The sequence below is a fragment of the Amphiura filiformis genome, chromosome 20 (genome assembly GCF_039555335.1).
Source record: "Amphiura filiformis chromosome 20, Afil_fr2py, whole genome shotgun sequence".
NCBI classification, from domain to species: domain Eukaryota; kingdom Metazoa; phylum Echinodermata; class Ophiuroidea; order Amphilepidida; family Amphiuridae; genus Amphiura; species Amphiura filiformis.
Window position 1 is genome coordinate 393,252 of NC_092647.1, and position 17,933 is coordinate 411,184.

At 37.1% G+C, this 17,933-nt stretch overlaps 1 long non-coding RNA gene across 1 annotated transcript; it reads right to left on the reverse strand.

The window, feature by feature from the left end:
- Window positions 1-1,562: 1,562 nt before the first annotated feature.
- Window positions 1,563-16,826, reverse strand: LOC140142857 (uncharacterized). The gene is made up of 4 exons (XR_011857593.1): window positions 16,718-16,826; window positions 11,759-11,912; window positions 3,196-3,237; window positions 1,563-1,936 (listed from the first exon to the last, which is right to left on the reverse strand). It is a non-coding gene; the product is annotated as an uncharacterized lncRNA (long non-coding RNA).
- Window positions 16,827-17,933: the final 1,107 nt, after the last annotated feature.

The window sequence follows — 17,933 nt, forward strand, 5'->3', positions numbered from 1 at the left end:
TGCCTAACTATATAGCAAATACTTGTGATCTGGCCAGTTTGTGGTCTTCCAGATCCTGAAGCTTCATATCAGACTGTCAGATCATTAGAGTCACATGATTTAAAACTTGTCTACATTTTTATATGCTTACTTACATGTACTTGATATCCGATCAGCTGTGGGAAAGGGAAGATGAAAGAAACAATGAACTTCACATGGACTTCTAGTTTCATGAAACTTTGTCACCATATTTGAAGTGCCATATTATACTTGGCTCGTTTGTTTGTGTGCAATGCAATATGATGAAATTGAAATTGAAAAATTAAAAAAGAACTCTTGAGGCCTGTCTTTAAAAGGCCATATATGTAGCCCGCTAGGCATCATTGATCGAAACCACTCCTGTAACACAACTTTATTTTACATTTGTATATCGTGACTGCTATACCAGTCAACACACTACCATGATCATGACTACATGCTTGGGAAAATAGAGAAACCGTGTGCAGCTACAAAAATGGGTGGTTTTATCCAAATGAGTATTTCTCAGGTTTCCAGTCAGCATACAACAATTCCTTTTCTAATTTAGCCGTTCAGAATGTTAATGTTTCCATTTACAGCAGATTCCTTCTAGATTTCATGCAAAAGCGCCACAAACATAAGTTTACTTCATTTTGAATCACCCTCTACATGTACACGATATGTTATTATTGTTATAGATATTGTTTTGAAAATATTGGGGTGTTAAAAGGGCATTTTGTGATCCACAGCATCATCCCCCCCCACTTTTCTAAAAAAAAAAGTTGAGATTTTTATATCACTGGAAACATCTGGCTGCATGATGTTTATGTGCAAAAATTTTCTTGCAGATTAATTCGTTTGGCAAAGATATCGTGAAATTTGAATTTTGTTCTGGTGCACCAGAACGAAATTACAACGCATTGTCTATGGAGCAGTGTAATACACATAATCATACATAACTGGCAAACGCAAAATCGGAATCAACTGAAATTTTGGGAATAAACTTTCGTGGATATCTACTGAAAAATGTCATAAAAAGAGGATGCTAGGATCACGAAATAGTCCTTTAAGTGTTGGGGAAAAAAAGGCGCCACATTTTTCTGAATGGGTTAAGGGATCTAGAATGAGCGTTTATGGCATTTCGACAGTATTTTTTGTGGGACATGAGAGCACCTCAGGCGTGTCGAATTGCATTCTGAATACTGAAGCATGTCTTTCTGATATCAAATAATTTTTCATTTTTGAAATTCACGATATAATACAAATTTTATGACAAATTATCAAAATTTGATATTTTTCAAATTTTTGATATAACAGTCCTCGAGTAAATTTTATAAATCTAATGATATATTCTTAAAGTGTATGTAGCTGGGAGGAAAAGCCGACGATCAATTGAAAATTTTGACCTTTTATATTGAAGATATGGATTTTTTTCCCAAAAGGCCTAATTTTTTTTTTTTTTTTTTGAAAAAAAATCCATATCTTCAATACGAAAGGTCAAAATTTTCAATTGATCGTCGGCTTTTCCTCCCACCTACATACACTTTAAGTATAAATCATCAGATTTATAAATTTTACTTCGAGTACTGTTAAATATCAAAAATATCAATTTTTAATGATTTGCCATAAAATGTATATTACATTGCGAATTTCAAAAAATCAAAATTATTTGATATTGCAAGGACATTCTTCGTATTCAGAATGCAATTCGATATGTCTGATGTGCTCTAATGTCCCACAATAAATACTGTCCAAACGTTCATACCCCTTCCCTTAAGGGTGTTAAAATCAAATATTTAAAAAATCAATGTGATCCAATTAAGTTGTGCAATACGTCAATTCTTCGTCTACATGTAATCAATGCTGATCGTATTGTGATTGTATTGTATTCAAGAACTGCACATTTCTGCTCATTAATCTTCTCTTACTCTTTTCCCTCCTGAAAAAAAAAGGAATATAGATATACTTGCAATTGCATGTGAGTGAAAAAGATTTTCAGTGGTGTTGTTAATTATCATGTATACATTTTTTTCCCCTGTACTTGGAACTGGCGGAGGGAGAAAAAACATACACAATGGACCACCAGTTCCCAAAAATCATGAATGAACCTTTACATAAAAATCAATATACGTTTTTTTTTTATAGCAGGTACAAAATATATAATCAACTTTTGGTTTCAATAGACTGCCCTCCTTGAAAAATTAAACTCAGAAAGTGCAATATTTCTGTGTCACCTGAACGAATACAATGTATGATGGGGACACTAACCAGTCAAAATTCTGTCTGCATGGTGCTTGTGGTATGTAATACACAAAACACATAATATGTGTTGTTCTTTTCAGCATGATATTTTATTACCTAGCTAATGCTCTCCGATTCTTCTTCCGGGTTCTTCTTTCTTTCTTCTTCTTCTTCTTCTTCTTCTTCTTCTGGCAACAAACTTCAAAATGCTTCTCCTCCTACATGTCACACCCTACAATTACAAACTTTTCTGGATATCTGTAAGAGGTACGGGGCTCAAACCTCAAGACCAGGGGAACATTATGGAACATCATGCATAGGTCAGGTCAAAGGTCATCTGGGGTCAAACCTTAGAATTGAATTTTTGGACATCTGTTAGGAGTACGGGACTCAAACTCGGTGAAAACAAACCCCATGACCAGGGGAGCATTTTTGGAACATTTTGTAGGGGTCAGATACCTCCACAACACCAACATGCCCCAGCTAGGTTTGTGGTCTATGACCACCATTTGCCACTAGTTGTCCCTGCCATGCAAGGAACAAGTTCAGGAGGGCCTATTAAATGAGCACAGTCTGCATGGGTGTATTTGTGTATGACCGTGTTCAAGATCTTGGCACCATTTGGTGGCCAAAATGGTTTGAACATTATTTAAAAGTTACTAATATTATGGTTAAAGGAACTTTTTCTAGGGTGAAATTTTATGCAGATTATGAATCTGTAATCAAAAATGCAAAATCTACTTCTTTTTTACCATGTTTGTCTATGCTAAAATGCCAGCAAATAATGCCACCAGTATACGCCACTATATTACAACAAAAAAAAAATCACACAAATTTCTACTTTTTGTGGCAATTTTGTGCAAAATTGGTTGATTTTGCAAAAATACAAGTATATGTTACCATGGTTACAGTCCATTTTGCCTATCACAATTTTTTTCAAAGATTTGTTTTGTTTACCTTCTCTTTTGTTGCCAGGTCCTTCATTTTCTGTTGATAATTCTGCAGGTATTGAAATAGAGTAATTAAAAAATAATATTACTATACTTCATTAGGTGAGTTCAAAAAAATTTTATCACTTGTATGGGTATGCAATATATATGCAACTTTCTTTCATTCAGGAAAAAGGAAGAGAGAAGGGGAAGAGAGAGAAGGAGAGAGAGAAATGGAAGGGGTGGATCAGTATGCGATGTGTCTCTCACATTATGAGAGAGAGAGAGGATAAAAACTCCAATAAGTTTGTAACATAGCCCCTATTGGGCCGGTATATTAGGTCTACAATGATGTTGGCTGGCGTGTTAAGGTGATGCAGACAAAGAACTAATGATCATTTTGCAAGATCGATAAAATATGTGCGCATCCCATCACCTCTCCGCACCTCGCACTTCATCAGCATAGGCATAGATCCCGGAGGATGGGGGGATAAATCCCCCCAAGGCCCCAATCTTTGCTAGGGGATGGGCCATACAATCATCCCCCATTGCTGACGCCTGTGGGGGAACGGCGGGTAATCCCGAACATGGGGTAATCCCGAACACGGGGTAATCCCGAATGGTGCTGTTATAGCTAACCTGAGAAAGGTGACGCTATCACACTACTATGCAGTAAAAGCTACTACAAAGATACATTCACACAATGCACATACATTTGGGTCAAGAGGTTGGGGTTCGTCTCACAAAATATTAAAAGCGAAATTAGACACTTTTGACTTTTTATTGTCAGGTCGGTTTGGATGCTTAGGAAATATTGTAGTGATGAAGAGGGGTGAATTGTAGAATAAGCCAAATTGGCATTGGAAGTTTGCAATGCATTGTGGGATAGTTTTTGCAGTTTTGGGACACTTTGTCCTTTGACCTATTGGGAAAATTCAGAAATGTTGGATTTTGTTCGTACAAAATATAATCTTAAAATGTTTTACAAGAATGAAAACAAACCCAAAAAACATTATTATTGAGTGACTTAATTATTTAAATATATTTAATGATTTTATGATGACAATAATAAATTAATTGATAATAATTACAGCAATTTTCCCAATGTCAGAGGTCAAAGTGTCACAAAACTGCTCTCAAAAACCGGAAGTTAGAATGGCGATTGGGCTTATTACTAGTAATTAGACATGAGGACGATTGCTTAAAGATATGACGTGACCATATTGTGTTGACATAAATAGCTTATCAGAACAATTAAGAAAAAGTATATACATGAGTGATGGGGTAATCCCGAATGGCTATAGAAAACAGTAATGATACCGTGAGCGGTAATCGCGAACAGCCGTCATGAGTCGAGTGTGATATTTTTTATCTGCATTGATCTAACAGTGCTGAATATGAACTAATCTTTCACCGAGGTTCTAGAAATAAATTAGAAGTTATAATCAAAACTTCAATTCATTCTAACACTCCAAATTTATTCTTTAATGAGCTTTTCCAGTACCGTTTGGGATTACCCACCGTTCCCTTATGTTTTCTTTGTTTCATCATATCTACTAATTAAGGTTGAATTAATGAGAACGTGCTTATATTAAATTAAAGTATTACCCACTCTTAATATTGATGTGGTTTATTTTATCTTGCATTGTTTTAATGTGTAGTAATAGGCTGAAATGAAAAGGTGTTCGGGATTACCCCACTCTCCCCTATGTGGGCTTTCTGACCAAATTAACCTCATGCATATTTGGCCATTTTAGCCCCAAAAGTGCCAATTTTTGCATGCAAATTTTTTCCACTTTTGCACCATATTCACCAGTTTAGCTTCAATATGGCAATATTTTTCGCCCGCATTTCTACCATAAACTTATTATGTCGCCAAAAGTTGCTGGATTCACTATACTTTTTTTTCCAATGAATTCCATCCCTCTGAAAGTCAAAAAGAAATCTACGCCACTGTCCATCAGCGCAAATTGATATTAGCCATAGGGCAGGGTGGCAATCAGTCCCCTCCCCTGCTCAGTTGACAGATAGATATGTGACAAACTTTACGATTTGCATCTTCCTTTTGTTTTATTTTTAGACACAAAATTATATAACCCCATTTTGGCCCATTTAGTACAGGGTGAGTAAAAAAAGTGCAATAGAGCAAATAATCGACATTTATGCAAGAACCAAGTCAAACTTTCCCATTATTGAAAGATTTTATATATGCCACACTCAATAGTCACCTTCTGTGAAAATATGAAGTGAATCGTGACTACCGTTTAATTTTTATGAGTCCTTTTGCTGCAATACCCAATTTCGTTATTTGTCCATGAGGTACCATGTATTTTGAATGAGAGCACACAATGCACGGTAAAGGCACCAGCTCTGAAACTGACTTTAACTGAAATTAGGTGGTTTTTGCATTATTTTAATTTCTTATTTTCTGTTCAAACAAACTTTCTAACATTACTTTAAGTCCTTCATATCTCACTCGACTCTAGACTATGCCATAGTCGATTTTTGATAAATAAAAATGTTATTAATCATGATGAACGCATTCAGTTGAACTCGAAATTATACTGATATTTAGTAGGCCTACATCAAAATACTAGTATAAAATGGTTATGAAAAAGTTTAGGCTATATAATTATATTTGTGACAGTAAAAGTAAAGTATAGGCCCTCACGTGAGGCTTATATTATTGAATGCAACATATCATAATGGCATAATTATAATGACACTTCAATACTGAACAATTCTAATTTTAGAATCTGCCAGTTTATTATCCGAAAAACCGACTATGGACTTTCACTTTTAAGCAGAACTTTACCCCGGGACTCACACACTGTCAATCATACTTGTTTATCAATAAAATCTAACCACAAGACTAAGCATGGTGGTACAATACGCGCTAGATGCATACGTTCATCCACCAGCACAAAAGCGCCGCATTCCCTAGATAGTTGTGTACCATGTATAGTTATAATGGTACCAGTACACGTCGGGAGGATTTAAACAATAACGAGATCTGGGCGACCAATCACAAGCCAGATTCATTTTTAAAGATGCATTACATCATCACCAATTTTAGTTAGGCCAGAAATTGGCCTAACTCTCAAGGCAAAGTCAGTAGTCCACTTGGGAAGCTAACAAACAGAGGGCGTCTGACGGTGACTGAAAAGATCAGTTGTGAAAATCTATCAATTGTGCACTCATTAATTAAATCAGAGTTTTAAGCTTAAATGTAATAGCCAGAGTAGTGCACAATTGGCAAGTGGACTACGGAGAAGTCTAACTCGACTCCAACTCCGATTTTTTTAACCCCAATATGTCCAACTTACTGGATATTTTGTAATTCACTCCACTTCAATGTGTGCGCATTTCATTTTGACATTTAAAAAACCCGCTTACAAATTTGTATGTTTTTGATAGAGAATAAACATCTTTAAGTAAAGGTAAAGTAAAAATAACAACAAATAATGTTTCTTCTTAAACAAGACCAAGGGCAATAACACTTTGGCTGCTCCATTTTATTTCAATGCCAATATGGTTAAGAAAACGGCAGTTGTTCCAAATCTACTTTACACAGAGTGGGCTGACATTCAAATTTTAGATGTCTCTTGGACAAACATTAAAATTGGGTATCGCTATAAAATGTGTCATTAAAACAAAACAGTAAATGCTAATTCCTTGATTTTTTCACACAAGGTTATTGATGGATATATCGTATACCGGTATATGCTTTAAAACCTAAAAGGTTCAACTCGGTTCTTCAATAAAAATGGAACCTTTTCTCTATTGCTCTTTTTTTTACTCACCCTGCATTAAAATGCCAAATTGCTTCGCGCGCATTTATCTTCGTAAAGCCATTATGTGAGTAGATCTGCGAGACGTCCCCTTGGAAAATTTTCATCTTGAACTTGAACACGAATCTCAAAAATGAGAGTTATAATGGGGGGGCACTTACCACAAATTCCCCGGAAAGCCCCCCCCCCTTTTTGGATTTTGCAGCTCCAAAAGACCCCCTATATTTGACCAAAGTGGAGCTCCGAAAGACCCTTGATTTTGATCATTTCAGCTCAAAAAGACCCACAAATTGCTCATTCCTCATATTTCTGGGGTTTTTTTCAGGCAATTTTCAACCGAAAAGCCAATAAAGACCCTTGATTTTGACTGTTCGCAGCTCCAAAAGTTCCCATTTTACTTGTTCGCAGCTCCAAAAGATCCCATTTTAATGGTACGCCATCAGCTCCCAAAGACCCACCACCTGAAAATTCCGGGGGAACATACCCACCAAAAACTTTTGATGTGCCCCTCCCCCGGGGTTATAATTCTAATGCTGTTGTCACACCATTCGACTTTGCATTTGACTTTGCATTTGACTTTCATTTTGACAGAAATCAGATGAACTTGAATAAACTGAAGCTTTTCAAGTCACACACACACAACTTTTATGCACAACTCTTTTGACCTATAGTTGACATACTTGACTGTGGGACTCTGTTAAGGGACACTCTTTCCTTCTCATTTTTTAAAATTGCAAACAAATTGGGAAATTATTAAATTCCAAGATTAAACTAGTCATATTACCTGTTATATTGAAAACACAAATGCAATTGTTTTAGAAAATCATAGGATATAATTCCATTTCATCATCTGTGGTGAGTGTGTTGAGAAAGGTAATATTGAGTATTAATTTGGTCTCTCTAGACCTAAAATACCCCTTTGTCTTTATGCTACTTTATATCCACTCCATATATTAGCTCCTCTTCCCTATAAAAATCTATAAAATCTGATGTTGTTTTCATAATTTTGGAGCATTATGCCTGTGATAAAAAGTGTTTATGTTAGTTGAAGACTAGTTTACAAAAAAGGAAATTTGCATTATCATGCAGTCCCCTGCAAACATTCCATATTTCCCCACAGGCTGTGGTATTCTGGTATCTGATTGGACAGTTAATAGAAAAGTCAAACAACTTTTGGCTCAGAATAGGACAGTGCTCTATTCTGGCACAACTTTTGGATTCCCAGATGGGAATAAAAGTCGAAGGAAAAATACCAGTCACACGCACCATTTTGCTTCCAACTTGAGTTTTTGCAAGGGGCTATCATTTATCATTCTAACTCTCAATGGGTTAAAAACTCAAGTTGGCTCTGAAAGTCAAATCGTCTGACATATGCTTAACCTTTCTATAATGTAAATCATAAATAATATGAGTGCTAGGGCAGCTCCTCTGATGCCTGGAAATAACATAAAACTTGTATACTGGATCAAAATACCAGGACTAAATTAACCAAAAGCTGTAAAAGGCCTAGATGCATCTTCCTTTGGCACGATTAAAGGGCACATATTGTCCTCAATTTTGTTCATATTAGTATTGAAACTGCAATTTTTCATGCGCATTTGTCCCGGTAGTGTTCTTTTAGTAACAGATCGGTTTGGAAATTTTGCCCCCTAGCTTGGTGACTCCGGTACATCCCCCTTTCAAATTTTAGCATTGAAATAGCACATTTTCGCGCCCACTTAATCGAATTTTAGTGTAGTTTTCCAGGGATTCTGGGGACAGCTTGGAAAAGACTTGTGTTACAATTGTGGGGGAGGGGTGTCTTCTATCCAAAGAGCCAGAGATGGCTACAAAAATGTATCATGTTGCTGTGCCCAGGGCCATCAAAAGGTAAATCTGGCCATACCAGGCTATACCAGCAAAATTTATTTCTCGACCCCGAGAAAATGGTCTAGCGACGGCCCTGGTTTTAAGACATGATTCAAGTGAAGAGCAAGTATGGATATGACGAGGTAGAGTTCCACAAATGAGGAGCTGCCACAACAAATGTTCCTCAAACTTGGTGGGTGGGTGCATCTTGACCCCATGCAGAACAAGTTTGTATTGGTTAGTGGGTCAAGGTCACATTAGGTCATCCAGGGGTCACCTGAGGTCAAATTAGCAAAAACTGTCGTATGGGCATGACACTTGGTAGGTACATTGAACATTTAGAACCAAAATTTTTGGAAGATAATTTTGGGGTCATCTGGGGTTACCCAGGGGTCATATGAGGTCACATTAGTAATAACTGTGGTATGGGCATGAAACTTGGTGGGTACAGTCAACATTTAAAGCCAAATTTTTGGAAGGTCATTTCAGGGTCATCAGAGGTCATCCACGGATCATCTGAGGTCAAATTAGTACAAACTATCAATTTAGAGACAAATTTTTGGAAGGTCATTTTGGGGTCAACTGAGGTCAAATTAGTAATAACTGTGGTATGGGCATTACACTTGGTGGGTACAGTCAACATTTAGAGCCACATTTTTGGAAGGTCATTTTGGGGTCATCCAGAGGTCATCTGAGGTCAAATTAGTAAAACTGTTGTATGGGCATGAAATTTGGTGGGTACAGTCAACATTTAAAGCCAAATTTTTGGAAGGTCATTTCAGGGTCATCAGAGGTCATCCACGGATCATCTGAGGTCAAATTAGTACAAACTATCGTATGGGCAGTAAACTTGGTGGGAACAGTCAATATATAGAGCCAAATTTTTGGAAGGTCTTTTTGGGGTCACCAGGGTCATCTGAAGTCAAATTAGTAAAAACTGTTGTATGGGCATAAAACTTGGTGGGTACAGTCACCATCAGCCAGGTAATCGTGACAGTCGAGTCGTCCAGGTGTCATCTGATGTTAAATTCAGTCTGCCCTTGAAGCTTGAACCTTTGTATCAACTTTTGAGCGCCACATTGCTACCTTTGGTGGAGGCATCACGGTCGACGCTGTGCGTTGAAAACCGCGACATCCGAGAACCGCGGTCCATCTAGTTAATAATTGCTTGAACAGGTTTTTGTTTAAAAACAAAAACCTGTTTAAGTTAACAATGATAATGAATGGTTCTTATAAGGCACAATCTCTGATGAGGAACTCAAAGCGCGTAAAGCACGAAATTTACAAACGAACATAAAAACAATCAATTTATAAAGATTGGTTTTAAGCTGGCGTTTAAATAACGAAAGTCTGGGGGCGTTACGAAGGTTATTTGGAAGTGTGTTCCAAACAGTTTGCTTGATCATAAAACATACAGCGTAATATTATGTTTTGTAAAAGAAAGTTTTGTTTAAAATATTGCCCAATTGCATGTAAGATTGTCGGGCAAAGTTGTTTTGAGGAGAAGCAGATTTCAACACATTGGTCCGATGATCACGGTGATGATTAAATCAAATAATTAATCACTCACGTGATGAAAGATCCTCATCGTGCTATAAACATGATCAGTCAGTGGCGTAGCTGCAGGGGGGCAATTTCCCCCTGGCAAAATTTGCCTATTTGGGCCCCCGCCCCCTAGTGCAAGGAAAAAGGAGGGAGAAAGAAGAAAAAAGAGAGGAGAGAGAGGGGCAGAGAGATGGAGAATCCATACGATATGCAATACCATACGATTATATTCAATAAGCCTGGCAAAAATTGTCTATTTCGGCCCCCAGATCTCAGAGTAGTATCTGTGTAGAAACCACTATCCTAGAGGCACTTACACCTTGAAATCAAGGCTATTTGACATTTGAAGTGGGGGTCCCACTTCTTGACAAATGATTCTGTCTAGCGTGATACATTATATATTTTAAATGTGAAATGTTTAAACTTAATTTGATTATCTATTTTAATGTCCATTCCAAATTAATTAGGCTGTTTGGGAATTGAAGTAGGCGTTCCACTTCTTGACAAATGGTTCAGATGATGTGGCTCTCTGATGTGATAATATATTTAACATGATATAGCTGTCTGATGCGATAATAATATGTATAAAAATTATGCACACAGTTGAATCTTGATCAACTGTGTCAATCAAAGGAAAATAAAAGCTTTGGATGGTAAAGATCCATCTAGCTGCAGTAATTGTGTTAAATTTGGTCTACGTATTGCATCTATAGGATAATTACATGTTACATTTTGTTTTGCAAGTCTGCATTGGAATTATCCATAATTTTATGGTACCTACTACTTTCTTTGACTTGCTGAAATTCAAAACGTCCAAAAATAAACATGTTAGTAACCTGGCAAAAGTATCACCATCATGGTAGATGCAGGGTAGGCTAGCTACGATAATAACAATATTGGACACTTTTAAAGGGGGACTCCGGCAATCATAACATTATGCCTTATATGTTAGAAAAATAATTATCAAGCACAAATCACATTGTTTTATTTAAAACAAACTCATATTGACCATAAAAACGAATAAAAATAGTCGGCTCTCATTCAAAATTCCCGCGCCGAAATTGTCTAAGTGCAATGACGTATTGGTTATTTGTTCAATTGTCGTCAGCCTTCATTGTATTACTGGGACGTCATTGCACTCGGCGCCCGGGAATTTTGAATATCGCGTGTTGAGAAACGGATGTTTTTATTCGTTTTTATGGTCACAAATTGCACAAAATTTAACACTAGTGATACAATCCAGCAACAAATGTTGAAAAATCATAGCATACCTCATAGCATGGATCATGCAGCCATCAAAACTTAATGAAATAGATACAGCAAAAATTACAAATCAAACCTCCATTTACGGAGACTTCCTTTAAGGCATATACAACGAGGGGCCAAACAGCAAAAACTTATACATACACATAGGCTATTGCACCGCCAACCAGAACAATGACAATTGCACCGGCTACAGCTAGTATTATTGGTGCTGCAGTCCCAGAGGCTGTACATGCCATGCCAGTACAAGTTGCGCTTATGGAAATCGTTTCTGCAGGCATCTTGATACTATCACAAGCTGAAAAGAAGCATTTCAGAATGAAATCAAATGACTGGAAAAATACCCCTGAACAGGGTTTTTTTTACTGACCACCCGTACCTTTAAACTAGCATACCCTAGCACTCAATAGGCATTCCATTGAATGGTAAATAACCGTTAATGAATGCCTAAATGATAAATGCCTCCAATACTATAACATTGAGTTAATCGGCAGTTGTTAGCGCTCAACTTTATTTTTGATCCCACTTTTTTTTACTTGCTATCAGTTATACATCAGCCCTGTAGCCAATCATCCAAAATACAAGATGGGATCATGTTGGCGCACATTTATATTGCGGGTCAAAGTTCCCCTTTTGTGCTGCACATAGGCAAAATAATGGCAATTCGGCATAAAGTATGAACTTTGACCTCTATTATAGTAGTGCGCCCACATGATCCCAAGTAGCTGTTGCTTGTTTTTTGTCTACTAGTCGCCAAAGAAGCTAGACGATGAAAAATAAAAAAAATTTGTGATGCAGTTAAAAGCCCACATTGTGCTGCGTGTCATTGTTCGAGGGGAGAAGAGGTCAAATTGACCTCCACAATGAGCTAAGTCAATTTTCAAAAAATCATAAAAATATGAAGATCAAGAGATCCCAAGCTAATTTTTTCAGTTCTTGCAGAGAATTACCTCTTTGATGAGATGCTATTAAGAGAGTCAGGTGACGTTGGCGCGCAGAAATACAGACATGTAAAAATGCGCGAAAATGGGACATTTTGACCCGCTCTGTTAACTATGTGCACCAACAAAATCCCAAACATTTTTTCCTGAAAAATGAAACTTACCATTGAGGTCTTTAATTTCAAGCTTGTTCGGACTTGGGATCTCGATGGAAAAAAAAAGAAATTTGCTTTTGAAATGGAAATTCACACCAGAATTGAAATCGTGTCAGACACTGTCTGATTTCGTTTCTACTCACAGAGCTGAGAGGCAAATCACTTCGAACCGAACCAATGTGCAATGTCACTGTAGGTCCTTAAGAACCTAAAATATTAGCAAAATAGGCGTATATTTCCACTAAAATTTGTATTACATCATTTTAGGATATTATATAAAAGTTAAAATAACCTAAGGTAGTCGGCCATGATATATCGCGGATAAACTTGGCGCACTTATTTCAATGACAAATGTTATGAAGGGATCACAGGCGGCGTCCTGTTCCATCCCCCGGCCCCCTCCTCAAAGAAAAATTAAACTGCCTTTATTTTGTATTTCGTCTGCTTAAATATAAATACATTTTGATTTCTGTTGTTAATCATGCAAATAAAACACAAAATGAGCGAAATCAAATAGTTTTATAAATGATTTCGACTTCCTTTTTATTAAGTTTGTCTTTTTACCTCTGTATGTGTATCTTTGGCTTCGTGGCGCAATCAGTTAGAGCGCTGTGACGTTTTTTTAAGTCCCACACATGCCGACGTCCCGGGTTCAAAACCCACCCAAGCCTTCATTTTATTTTTACTACATTTTCCCAGCTTGTGTTTTTGAATACATACATACATACATACATACAAACGACGCTTAATATAGCGCATTTCCAAAATTGAGCAATGCGCTTTACATGCAACAAAAATTAATAAACAGAAGCTATACTGACCACAGCAATGCAGAAAAGGGAAACATATGAAATGAAAACAACTTAATACAGATAGGTTTTAAACTGGCTTTAAAGGTACTAACAGTGGGAGATGAGCGGATGGTTATAGGAAGGTCATTCCACCATTTGGGACCACAAACACTGAAAGCGCCATCGCTGAACCTCCTGTTGTATTTCGGAGTCGCGAGACGGTTAACATCCAGAGCTGAGCGGAGACCTTGTCTTAATGGTTTGTGAATTGTGATGCTATTTGTGAGATAGTCAGGAGCCAGGTTGTGAACAGTCTTGAAAACATACAGGAGAACTTTGAAAATGATGCGTTTGTTAACGGGCAACCAGTGAAGTGTGTCTAATAAGATTGAAGCTGAATCATATTAAACTGGTCAAAAACCTGTATTACTTACAAAAGTGTTGCTTTTTTTGTTTGTTTTTGATTTGATTGCCAGAGAATATTGCTAACTTATTCCTATTCCCTAACCATAATCCTCATAATCCTGGGGGGCGCATATTATGCAATTATGTCGAACAGTAATTTTGTTAGGCCTATAATTATGTTGTCAGTCATTCCTAATTTTTAGAGTTTTTAAAGTGCAAAATTCAAATTTCAAACATTATTCTGATTTGTTCCCGGGATTTGTATGCCGAGAAAGATAGGCTAAGTTATATCATAATTATAATGATCACATTTTGTACAAAAACTTCCCCCATTCCATTAACAAACATCCCCCATCACCACCCCTACACATATACAATTAAGGCCTACCGTAAGCAGTCATAGTTTGATGAGTCAATGAACTGTTTTTCACCAAAAGACCGGAAACAACATATGGGAATAATGCCTTCTGCAATTCTGTGCCAGCTCTCTGGAACAAATTACCTGTAAAACTTCGTACTTCACATAGTCTGGCCACTTTTAAATCTAATCTGAAAACCTATTTGTTTCCAAACTAATTAAGTTGTACATTTTACTGTAGCCTAAGATGTAGTGTAAGTTGTACTTTTAAGATCATTGTAAAGTGCTTTGTTCATACTTATCAATGCTTATGCTAAGGCGCTATATAAATTCCGTTTATTGTATTGTATTGTAAAAAAAATGCTGTAATGGTCCTGGAGCGCGAGATTTAAATGTTAACCAACCAACCGTCACACGCGCGAGATTTAAATATCAACCGATGGCAAAATTGTGTGGTGAGTATAAAGGTACAAAAAAGAAATAAAGAGGCAGTGGACAGAGGTGAAAACCGTGTATATCATTGCATCTGTGTGGGGTGCCAGGACTAACCGTGGTTCCCCACACAAAAATATTTATTGGTAGGAGTTATCTGTATTCCATATGCTATGAGAAATGTGGCTGATAACCAAAAAATGAGACCTGGTTGCCCGGTGGACAACCACCTTTATTTTCTTATTTCGAACACTGCTTGGCACACTTCATCAGGCGTATCACCCCAACACTGAGAAATTGAACCCAATTAGTGTTTTCATGCATGACTGGGTTCACATTGCATGAGCCATTTTAAAGCTGCCAAATAGTGCAATAGAGTATTATTGAGCTTAACATGCTAAATAGCGTGTTTCCCCTGCGTTGCTGTATTACTTGACAGCATTGATCTTGCAGGCATGCCACTCGATGCTGTGCAATGTTATCCCACTCCTGTTATATGAGATGTTGTTAGTTGAAAAGATTCTTGTGCTCATCAACTCTGTGATCCAGGGCCTACTACAGCTGATCCCACAGATACTCAATGGGGATCATATCTGGGGAGTTTGTCAGCCAAATCATATGCTCAATGCCTTAATTGATCCTCCATGAATTGATCGGCAAGCCTTTCCCTGCGTGGGGACGTGTTGTCGTCCATGAAAACAAATCCATTATCAACAGCCCCAGCGTAGGGAATCACGTGGGGTTGAGAAGCCCGGGTTGAAAAGGCTCATTATTGGCATTGAGGTTGCCATTGATGGAAACAATATTCATTTTCTCTCAAGCCCGCGCCCCCCACCCAGTCAAAATTACAAAAATGTCCCCTTTTTGTGGCCCTTTTTTGACAAATTTATTGATATTTGCCCTCCCTGAAATTCACTTTGCCGCCCCCCTAAAAATGCTGGTGCCGCCACTGCTCCAGCGTTGATTCCCGCCCATAACATTACAATCCCTACTCCAATGCCGTAACAGGAACCACACAGGTACGCGAGGGAAATACGCGCTAATAAATGAAGAGCTTATTTTCAAACCGTGTTAAAGTCCACAACCACATGTTTCTCATTTACTTGTGTGATACAATCACAATTACTTTGATAAGTTTGACATTAGCAACAATGAGTTGTACCATCAACAAGCCATTATTTACCACAACAATGCTGCATAACAATGTGCAGACTATTGTTCCTATTTGGGAACAAAGACCTCACACAGTATTGTTACTGTGCATCCATCCACTGTTTGCTTTGTAATAGTGCATCCAACTGAAATTATAATACCTATAGCATCACAACCCATTGCAATATCGAACAGGTAAATCAGAAACATGTGCTTGTGTGGACTTAACACGATTTGGAAATAAGCTCTTCAAATACTGTATTTGGCAGCTTTTAAAATAGGCGATTTCTCATTTATTATGAGCCCAGTCATGCATGAAAGCACTTGTTGGGTTCACATTCTCAGTCAGTGTTGGTATGATACGTCGAATGAAGTGTGCCAAGACCCATTTCAATCGCATAAGTGGGGTTTTTTTTGGAGAAATATGGTCAAATGTAAAGGGGAACTTACTTTTTTTGAAGTGTTTATATGTATACATATTTAACACATTTCTTGACCATAATAGGAATAATTGGGTGTGGTCTCTGTGCAGAGGGGGGATCATCCTGTGATGGGGGTCATACAAATATTTCAATGTGAGATGGGGGGGTTCATAACAATTGACTCTGGTCACCAACATATTCATGACACCCCCCCCCCCCCACCCCACCTTCCAAAGAAAATGCCAACCCTCTAAATTGCAAACTACATGTATAACAGAGAGAACTGCACTAGTAAGATTTCACTATAGACAACATACATATGTACCAATCTACCATATCCTTATATTTTATTGATTTTAAAGTTTTTTTACGATTAATTTAAAGTTGTTTACAGATCACCACACCTTTCTAAAATATTAGTCTTTCAAAGCCAGTATTACAACTTACCTTCCAGTCCTACTGAATTTCTTTGCTGATTCAGTAATTCTTCAAACTTTTCAAACAATTCTGTTGGTCTCTTATTGACAATAGAGCTTGGCAAGTCTTTTTGTTTTGTATACGATCTGACTGCACAATTTTTATACTATATTTAGCCTTTCCTACGTGTATGGGATATCCCCTATATTGCCTCATGTTTCATACAAAACACTGGGAAAACCCTATTCACTGATGCATATTTATGTATGTGTAGATTGCACTGTACACTGTATCATGTTATTTTTAAGATATGGAATATTTTGTAAATGATTTCCTGTTGTATAATTTGCCAATTTGAGCATATAAACCACACTGTTATTGTCATGTCTGTATTTGTACTGTACTATTATATATTCAAGCTCAGTTATTCTTTTCTTTTATTTGGCCTAAATACATCAAGTAACATATAAATAATGCACACTAGAAACATTTAAAGGGGCACTTCGTGATCCACAGCCTCATCCCCCACTTTTCTCAAAAAAGTTGAGATTTTTATATCACTGGAAACCTCTGGCTACATAATGTTTATGTACAAAATATTTCTTGCAGATTAATTCGTTTAGCAAAGATATCGTGAAATTTGAATTTCGTTCTGGTGCACCAGAACGAAATTACAACGTATTGGAGCAGTGTAATACACTAAATCATGCATAACTCGCAAACGCAATATCGGAATCAACTGAAATTTTGGGAATATGCATTTTTCGTGGATATGTACTGAAAAATGTCATAAAAAGAGGATGCTAGGATCACGAAATACTCCTTTAAGAGGACTTGTCCAGGAAATTCGACTTTTGGGTGGCAACGGCCAAAAATAGATTTTCCTTATAAGTTGAGTGGTAAGAGGCCTTTGTCTCATATAAACACTGGTGGATTTATTTTGACAATTTATATCTTGTTGCCATAGTAACGGACATTTTTTCCATTATTAGCCAATTTAACCAATTGTCACACTTTCGAGCAGTAAAATACCCTTTTATTAGAGTAACTGTACCTCACACATAAATTTTCTTAATATTTTCTTATAATTTTCCCGATATAGATGGAAGGCTTAGTAGCAAATACATTGCATAACAAATTAGAATGGGGTCAGAATTGGGCTATACCATTTATTTTAAATAGGGGTGTTTTTGATAATTTTGAATATTCCCATTTAGACCTAACTTCTGGACTTCATACCCCGTAT